Source organism: Choloepus didactylus, chromosome 9, assembly GCF_015220235.1.
Source record: "Choloepus didactylus isolate mChoDid1 chromosome 9, mChoDid1.pri, whole genome shotgun sequence".
NCBI classification, from domain to species: Eukaryota; Metazoa; Chordata; class Mammalia; order Pilosa; family Megalonychidae; genus Choloepus; species Choloepus didactylus.
The window spans coordinates 123,990,124-123,999,240 of record NC_051315.1 but is presented as its reverse complement, the minus strand read 5'-3'; the positions used below and the strand labels follow the sequence as shown (position 1 = coordinate 123,999,240).

Sequence of the window (9,117 nt, the reverse complement as noted above, 5' to 3'; positions counted from 1 at the left end):
CCTGCCCCTGGTCAGATAAGGCTCTGATATCATAGTTCCCCTTGATGGCAGGCGTTGGTCACAGGGAACGGAACACACTGGGCTTCCAAAATGGTTACTTTTGCTTGCGTATATTTCAAAATGGTTACTTTTCTCATCCTCCTGGCCAAAGCCCAGGGCTTGTCCTCCGATCTTCACAGTGAGAACCTGGTGGGGCTCCTGGAAGTAAAAGCTACAAAAGTGTGAGAACCTCCCTTGGAGGGGACCCCCTGGAGTTTTTAAATCTCAACCCTCCAGCAGTGCATCAATTACTATTTGAGAGTTCCTACCAGTGGCTGTTCCCGGTAAGCTGTGATTCTTTGTATTTGTCCGTCCCTCAAGTTCTCGGGGTGGTGGTTTGCCCTGTGACCTCAATTCTCTGATGGATCTAAGAAAAGTTTCTGATTTTCAAGCTTTTTCTTGTTATGAGGTTGGGAGTGACAACTTTCAAGACCCTGGTCTGTCTGAACTGACTTTGGTGGCTTTTTGTAATTCAGAATTATGCATGGTTTTAAATTGCGACTCAATCTCCTAGTAACTCTTCTCCTTCCTTTTTAAAGGAATTTTTTTGTTTGTTTCTGCTGGAGACTGTAGAGAAACAGACATGGAGTAGCAAAAATAAGAAACATGAGAAAGTTACAAAGGCTCAGAATCTTCTAAAACACTCAGAGTAATGACTTCCTGGTCTGTGATTCTGACTTCCCTTCTAGAAATTTCTTGAAGCCTCTGCCCCAGTAATCTCTTCTGTATCTGAAGTTCCCAGCTGATGATCATTACTCTTATTCTGCCACTAAGCATTTCTAATCTTGCACTGCTCAAAAATTATTTCTTGTGGGTTTCCTTGTCTTGCTGTTACTTTGTAAACTCCAAGTTCCAAGGCTCAGTCTTCCCTGTCCTCCATTACACCAACACCTTGCACGGAGCCAGCATCCATGATTAGGGCACTGGGAAAGTGAACTGTTTGTTGAGTAGGATTTCTTTGCTATGGATCAAACTGGATCACTTGCTAACACGTAAACCCAAGCAGGTGCCCGTGGATCCACTGTGTGATCCTGGCTCAGACAACCCTTAGGAAGAGCATTTCTGAAATTTGCCCCAATTTTTTTCTCTTTAAAAAGAACAAGATTTTTTTTTAAAAAACCACAAAAGAAATACATGTTCCTTTTAGAAAACTTGGGGAATATAGATGCATATAAAGAAGAAAATAATATATAATTCCACAGCTACTGTTTTGGTGCAATGTGTCTGGCCTTTTTATCCTGCACTGTCAATACTCGGGAGCAAGGATGAAAAGTTCTTTAAGAATCTACAAAAATTAAGGATCATTATTGCTGTGATTGTTATATTTGCACACAAAGAGGATAAGACTGTAATTAAGAATGTGGCTGGGAAGGAACATGGCCTTCAAAGTCACACGGGTCTGGGTTCAAATCCCAGGTCTGTCACTTATTGGATGACCTTGGGCAAGTTTCTTCTCTATTTTGGTTTCCTCATCTGCAAAATGGGGCTAGTACCACCCATCTCCCAGGGTGGTTGTGAGTAATTGAAGGATTCCGTGTGCATAAAGCACTTAACACAGTGCTGGGAACAAAGTGCTCAGTGAATGGAGCAGCTGGGAAGAGAAACAGAGACTACAAATACTGCAATTACCGTTTGGGGGAACTCCTACGATACTTTCATAGTACATTGCGCTTACCACTGTATTTCCAGTGGAAGATTTCAGTGTGGTTTATGACAGCTTTAGCTTCATATTTTGTATTTCATATTTCATATTTCATATTTCAGCAAATCTTCACAGAAGAATGCCAACTAATAGATAAAGAGGGAATGAGAGAATTAGATAATTGCCATTGTGAAATGACTCCCATAATAACCTATTCAGGCAATATCATCAACAGGTGTTAAAGCCATCAGGTTGAAGGTTGTTGGGTCCAGGATATTCACAAAGTATCAACTTGCAGATTACTTAATACTTACAATGGAGAGATCCATTGGACATCACTTTAATAAATTATCAAAATTAGCATCAAAGTAATGGATCAAACTAACATCATTTGTCTCCTAGGGTGATATATTAGGAAGGACACAATATAACCCATGTAATTTTGTTGCCAAAATTGACTAATCTGAATTACATCATGAGGCAGCAATTAGACAAACAGAGATTGGGAACAGTCTGCAAGACTCTTAAAAAATGTCAATGTCATGAAAGACAATAAAGGTGAAGGAACAACTCTAGATGAAGACTAATATTAAACAGTCAAATATAATGTACAAAGCATGATTGGATCCAGGAAAATAACTAAAAATATATACAAAGGATATTTTGGAGACAATTGAGGAAATTTGAATAAGGAGTGTCTATTAGATAATATTATTGTGTCCATGTTAAATTTCTTGGGTGTGATGATGGTATTATGGTTATGTAAGAGAATGTCCTTCTCTTGGGAGGTATAAACTGAAGTATTTGGGGGGAAAGTCATCTTATATCAGCAACTTACTTTCAAATGGTTCAGCAAAAAATTCATATATCTATAGCTGTATATCGTCTATCTATATATACACATAATCTTTTTTGGCTACTTTTTCCCATGTGAGTCTCCTTTATGGACATCTGGTTTACCATGGGTTACATGTAATTCTTAAGGTTCTCTACACTTGAATTGTACATGTTCTTGCTTTACAGTTCTAAGAAGATTTTCATTGAGCTCATATTGAATAGATCCTTGAGTAGTGATACTACAATATGTTATTAAATTTAGACCTTAGAACTGTCTTGACAGTCTCAAAAGAATGTGTAGTGAGAGAGAGTCCATGTTCAGATTGTGGGAATTTCTCAATTATATAAGGAGAACAAGGAGTCTGTGTGAAAGCCACTTTCTTTCCTGAGAACATCTGACCCATTTTGACACATGTCCATCACTAGAACCATTGTCATATCAAGGAAGCATAGAAAATAAAAAGTCAAGACCTTTCTACTGGGCATCCCCTAAGGAAATAGCACGTAACCACTAGACAACCAACAATGTAGGGTGGTTTGTACTGTCATACATAATCTCAATAGTGAGCTACAAAATATTATTTTCATTGCCGCTCAAAACAGACAGAGATGATCATTTTACAGAGAGGATGAATGAGGTGGGATGCCAACTCATGGTGACAGAGGAAACTACTGTCACATATTAAAGACAAAAAAATGGTAGAGGGAATTTAAACGATCATCTGTCCCCAACTGCATTTGCATCAAGGGATAGCACATAAGTTTCTTTTCACTTGCCAGTTCCAATTGCTTGATGGGGACTGCATGGAGGATTGTGTTAAGAAGGATTCCTGGGTCACTCTGGGTTCAAGGAGAGAGAATGCAGCAGTTAGTGATCTGCCAAGATTTCCTCACGAGGTGTAGTGGCATGCAAGCCGGATCAGCCATGTCGATTCTCAACACAAACTAAACTGGTTGCTTGAAAAACACTGAAGACATCATTAAAGTAGTGATTATAACATTAACTAATATCTATTAAGCACTTAATATGGGCCAGGAAGTGTTCTAAGTGCTTCATTTAATCCTCACAACAATTTGATTAGGCAAGTACCATTATTATCATCCGTTTCCAGTTTACAAACAAGGAACCAAAGTCACCTCCTTTGGGTCTTTGCTCATATGCCCTCTTTTCAGTAAGGCCGCCCCTGGCTTTCGTGTTTCAAATTTCCACCCTGCTGCTGTCAATCTCAATTCCCCTTTCCTGCTTTAATTTCTCCTTGGCACTCACCACCATCTGCTCTCCTATGTATGTTATTTGTTTATTTTCTGTTTCCTCCCATTAGAATGTAGTATCTTCAAGGGCAGAAAATTTTTGTTTGTTTAGTTTACTGCTATATCTCTAGCAACTTTCCTAGGTCAGTGTTTGGCATATAGTTGGTGCTCAATAAATCCTTGTGAAATGAAAGCTTGAGGCTTAGGGGATTAAATAATTTACCTAAGTTCCCACAGCTTCTCAGTGGTTCAAGGAGAATGGAGGGTGGTATCTCATGGTTTTCTCTCTGTAAGTTGAGAAGGATGCCACGTAAGATGAAAATGAACCCTAGAAACTACAGAGAATCTGCTTTGAGTTTACAGATTTTGAGAAAAAAATGGAAAGGAGCAGTTGGTCTTCAATAAAGAGTCTTCCAAACAGATCAAGTAGATGACAGGTGGGTGTGAGGCGTAAGTCTGTCCATTCAATACTGGGGGCTTCCATTGATAAGAGATGAGGAGGATAATGGCAGCTTGCTGGGATGGAGACAAAAAAAAAAAAAAAAAAAACCCATCCCCTCCACCACAAAAAACAAAAAACAAAGCCTATCTCGCAGAGCAGAGAGGTACCGAGTTATTTCAGAGGCCAGACTGGCCACTGCCACACCCCCATCCCTAAGGACTTTTTGTCCAAGAAAAATAAGTTGGGGGTTATTGCCAGCACACAGAAACTACTGGAGTTTTCTGCCAGTGACTCGGAAACCAGGGAAATAAGACTGTTCTCTCAGAGCTACATTTAAAATTCAACAGTTAATGGACCACGAGAGGGTTACACCAAGTTGCCTTCAGAGACGGAATGGCTCCCAGGCCAGACCCGGGGGTTGATTGTCGTTGTGGAAACACTGCAGAAGGGTCTGTCGTGGCCTGGACATTCTGTCATGGGAGTGGGTAGAGAACCAGGTTCCCCGACGCATGCGGCTACCCGGCAGCCAGGGGCAGCTTCTGTGGGGCACGATCGTGGGGCCGTGAATCAGGGACTGTGAAACACGTGAGTCACAAAACTCACCCTGAGCCTTCTGGCTGTGATTTGGTTTCCTGGGTATCTTGCCTGTTGATCAGAAGCCAGAAGATGGGCAGCTTGGAAACCGTGGTTCTCAGAATGAGCTTGGCCAGCGTGAGCTTGCTCCGGGAAACACACCACCTGGTCTCTGGGCCTCCGGGGCTGAGGGCCTCCCCTGACAGAAGGTGGTTCCAGGAGACCCGGGGGACTGCCAGCCCTCTCTTTCTGGTCATGTGCAGCCCTCACCCTGACTCACACTGACTCACGGTCATGATCTTTAACAAGCCCTACGCTGGGCAGATATGTAATCTGGATGTTTCCAGCTTCTGCATCTTCCTGGGTGGTCTTGCCCTTAATTCCCTCATTACAGTCATCTGAGGACCCCTCCTAGGGACCCAGAACATGTAGACTTTTACCACGTTCTCTTCTGCTGGTAATGTCTGGAAAGCTGTATTAGTTTCTTAGTGCTGCTGTAAGAAATGATTACAGATTCAGAGACTCAAACAACACAAATTTATTACAGTCTGGGGGTCAGAAGTTTGACACAGCTCTCACTCTGCTAAAATCAAGGTGCTGGCCAGCTGAGTTCCCTCTGGAGGCCCCAGGGGAGACCGTTCCCTTGCCTTTTCCAGGTTCTTTAGGCCATCCACATTCCTTGGTTCATCCCCCCCCCTTTTAAATTTTAAATTCAGTTTTATTGAGATATATTTACATATCATACAATCATCCAAAGTGTAAAATCATTCTCAGTACCTTCATATAGTTGTGCATTCATCACCCCAATCTATTTTTTGAACATTTTCCTTATACCAGAAAAAGTGAAAATAAGAATAAAAAATAAAAGTAAAAAAGAACACCCAAATCATACCCCCCATACCACCCTGTTTTTCATTTAGTTTTTGTCCCCATTTTTCTACTCATCTATCCATACACTGGATAAAGGGAGTGCAATCCATAAGGTTTTCACAATCACACTGTCACCCCTTGTAAGCTACATTGTTATACAATTGTCTTCAAGAGTCAAGGCTACTGGGTTGGAGTTGGATAGTTTCAGGTATTTACTTCTAGCTATTCCAGTGCATTAAAACCTAAAAAGGGTTATCTATATAATGCATAAGAATGTCCACCAGAGTGACCTCTCGACTCCATTTGAAATCTGTCAGCCACTGAAATTTTATTTTATTTCATTTCGCATCCACCTTTTGGTCAAGATGTTCTCAGTCCCATGTGCTGGGTCCAGATTAATCCCCAGGAGTCATATCCTGCATTGCCAGGGAGATTTACACCCCTGGGAGTCAGGTCCCACATAGGGGGGAGGGCAGTGAGTTTACCCGCCGAGTTGGGTTAGCTAGAGAGAGAGTGCATGGACCCTTTTTTAATCTTCAAAACAGCAACAGCAGGCCGAGTCCTTCTCATATACATCACTCTGACATTCTCTTCTGCTTCCTTCTTTCATTTTTAGGAACTCTTGGGATTACATTGGCCTTTCCCAGGTGTTCTGGTTTCCTAATGCTGCCGGAATGCAAAACACCAGAAATGGATTGGCTTTTACAAAAGGGGGTTTATTTGGTTACACAGTTACAGTCTTGAGGCCATAAAGTGTCCATCAACAAAGGGTACCTTCACTGGAGAAAGGCCATTGGCATCTGGAAAACCTCTGTTAGCTGGGAAGGCACGTGGCTGGCGTCTGCTTGCTCCCAGGTTGTGTTTAAAAATGGCGTTCTCCAAAATGTCTGCAGCAGCTTCCAACGGTCATTTGCAAAATGTCTGTCCCAGCTACACAGTAAGCTTCTTCTGTCTGAGCTTATATAGTGCTCTGGTAAACTAATCAAGGCCCATGCTTAATGGGTGGGGCCACGCCTCCATGGAAATTATCCAGACAGAGTTATCACCTACAGTTGAGTGGGTCGCATCTCCATGGAAACACTCAATCAAAGAATTACAATCTAACCAACACTGCTCCCACAAGATTGCATTAAAGAATATGGCTTTTTCTGGGGGATGTACTATATACAAACAGGCACACCAGGTAATCCAGGATAATCAGCTGATTAGCAGCCTTAATTCCACCCGTGACTTAATTCCCTTTCCCCATGTAACCCAACATAGTGACAGGTTCTGGGGAGGAGGATGAGGACATTTTGGGGGGTGGGGGTGGGCACTATTCTGCCAGCTACAGAAGCCCTGAGGAACAGTTCAGGATCCACAAATCCTCCCTGGTTGCTGAAGGTCATCTTAGCCAGCCAGTTGTCTTTCCCTCGTCACCTGTGACCATCTCATAATTGCACATTTTCCCTGAGCCACTGTGCCCCAGGTGTGGGCACAGACATTTCCTAATTCCCCAAGGCCCAGGCAAAAGAAGATGAAAAGTCATTTTAACAACTGGGGACCCCACCACAACTGTTAGCGCAGAAGGTGAGACTCGCAGGTGTGTGTGTGTGGACCATGACTCAGCAAGTGTGGACCACTGACTCAGCGGCTCCCAAGGCTACACGTGAGGCGAGAGGAGAGAAGGAAGGGCTGCAAGAGTGGCCGCTGAGAGGGGCCTGCAGGTGCAGGCTGGGGTTGTCTGGGGACAGGGCAGCGGGCAACCACTGCAGCTGTGGAGGCGCCTGACTGACAATCGGAAGTTTGTGTTTCCGTGATGTGACTCCTCCCGTGTCCCATGGCCCAAACCCCAGAAAGGCCCATAGGGATGCTCATGAGTGCTTGGGGGCAGGGGGTCCTTGTGGAGAACTGGGAAGAGGCTGACAAGCTCGGTGGCCAGAGGCACCATGGGAAGAGCTGTGAAGATGTCAGACCTCCTGCTCCCAGATCTCACAAAATACATGGGAGGTCTTTGGCCATCCCCAGGTGAAGTAGATTGAATTATGTACCCAATTTAGATGGGCTTTTAATCTTAACCTGCATTCCTGTGGGTGCGAACCCAGTGTAAACAGGCGCTCTTGAAGATGTTTTTACTGAATGAGGGTGGGTCTTAATCTAATTTACTGGAGGCTTTACAAAGAGACCTGGGAAGTCACAGAAGCCGGAGACTTGGAAGAAAAAGGAGAGGACGTCCTGTGGAATGCACGTGTCGGGAGGCAGAGATAGAAGCCAAGGGACCTCAGGGACTGCCCCAGCCAGCATCGGAACACGCTAACCCTGCAGTCTTCGGGAGAAAGCATGGTCTTGCCGATGCCCTGATTTGGGCTTCTGGCCTCTGAAACCAGGAACCAATAAATTCTCACTGTTTAAGTCAATCTTACCCGGTGATGTTTGTCATAGCAGCCAGGAAACTAAGACAATGTAGGCCCCGGAACGAGATCCCAGGGATGGCTTTGGCCGACCCCGACCCTCTAAGGTCTCATCTCGACTTAAAGGGGAAGTGGCGAGACTCCAGCTGACTCCTGATCTTGTAGCTAAAACCAGGCTCTACCTTTTAGCCAAATCTTACTAAAGGCTTGGGAATAACAGGAGATACAGGGACACCCAAGCTCCAGCTCCTCCCAGGCTTCCCTGAACCATCCCTGGAGTCCCTGGCCTCTTGCCTGCTGGAGGATTTTCCCACATCCCCCCACAGACGTTCCTTTGACCATGTCATTTCTACCTGAAGTCTGGCATCTGCACCCTCTACCCCCACCACAGCCACCAGTGTAACATTCTCTGGACCTGGTAAAAGGGGAGAAAATTCCTTCTCATTTTCAATTTTCAGGATCTCCTCCCACATAGCATACTAATAAATCTCCAAATTGCAACTCAGCACAAAGTGAAGCTCACAGCCTCCTGCTTTCCTCTGGGTTGATGGGTCGGCTATTTCTAAGGCTCTTGATGCATATTGCCAAATTGCCTTCTAGAAAGTAAGTGCATGAAGACATCCATCTCCCTAGATTCCTGCCAACACTAAGAACTGCTGTTGACTAAATCTTTGCCAATTTGATATGAAAAAAAACTCATTTTCATTTTCAGTTTTTTGATTACTTGTGAAGGTACATTTTAAAAATATGCATGTTACCTCTTTTTGATGGTATTAGTAATAATGAAAAACCTATTCCAAATGTCATTAAGTCTCTATTTTGATGTGAGAAAAAAATTTAATTAGTATTCAGAAGGGAAGGTTTCATTATTTGTGCAGCTTTTATTATGAGGATTGAGACTTTGGGAGGGGCAAGAAAAGAAAAACAAGGGAAAAGCTAAGAAGAAGAAAAAGAGAGAGGGGAAGAAAATAAAGGCATGGAAGAAGAGAGAATAAGGAAAATATAGAATCACTTTGCATCTTTGGTTAGTGCCATGTCTGAGAGACAGGCTAGAGGAAATGGCCAAAGCAAAC

At 43.4% G+C, this 9,117-nt stretch overlaps 1 protein-coding gene across 1 annotated transcript in view; it reads left to right on the top strand.

Annotated features, from left to right (window-relative positions):
- The first annotated feature begins 257 nt into the window (after positions 1-257).
- The window catches only part of GPR55 (G protein-coupled receptor 55), a 55,452-nt gene continuing 46,592 nt past the window's right edge, over positions 258-9,117 (top strand). Inside the window, exon 1 of the mRNA XM_037849669.1 lies at positions 258-323. The gene's annotated coding sequence lies outside the window, so the exon portion shown is untranslated. The remainder of the gene's footprint in view (positions 324-9,117) is intronic.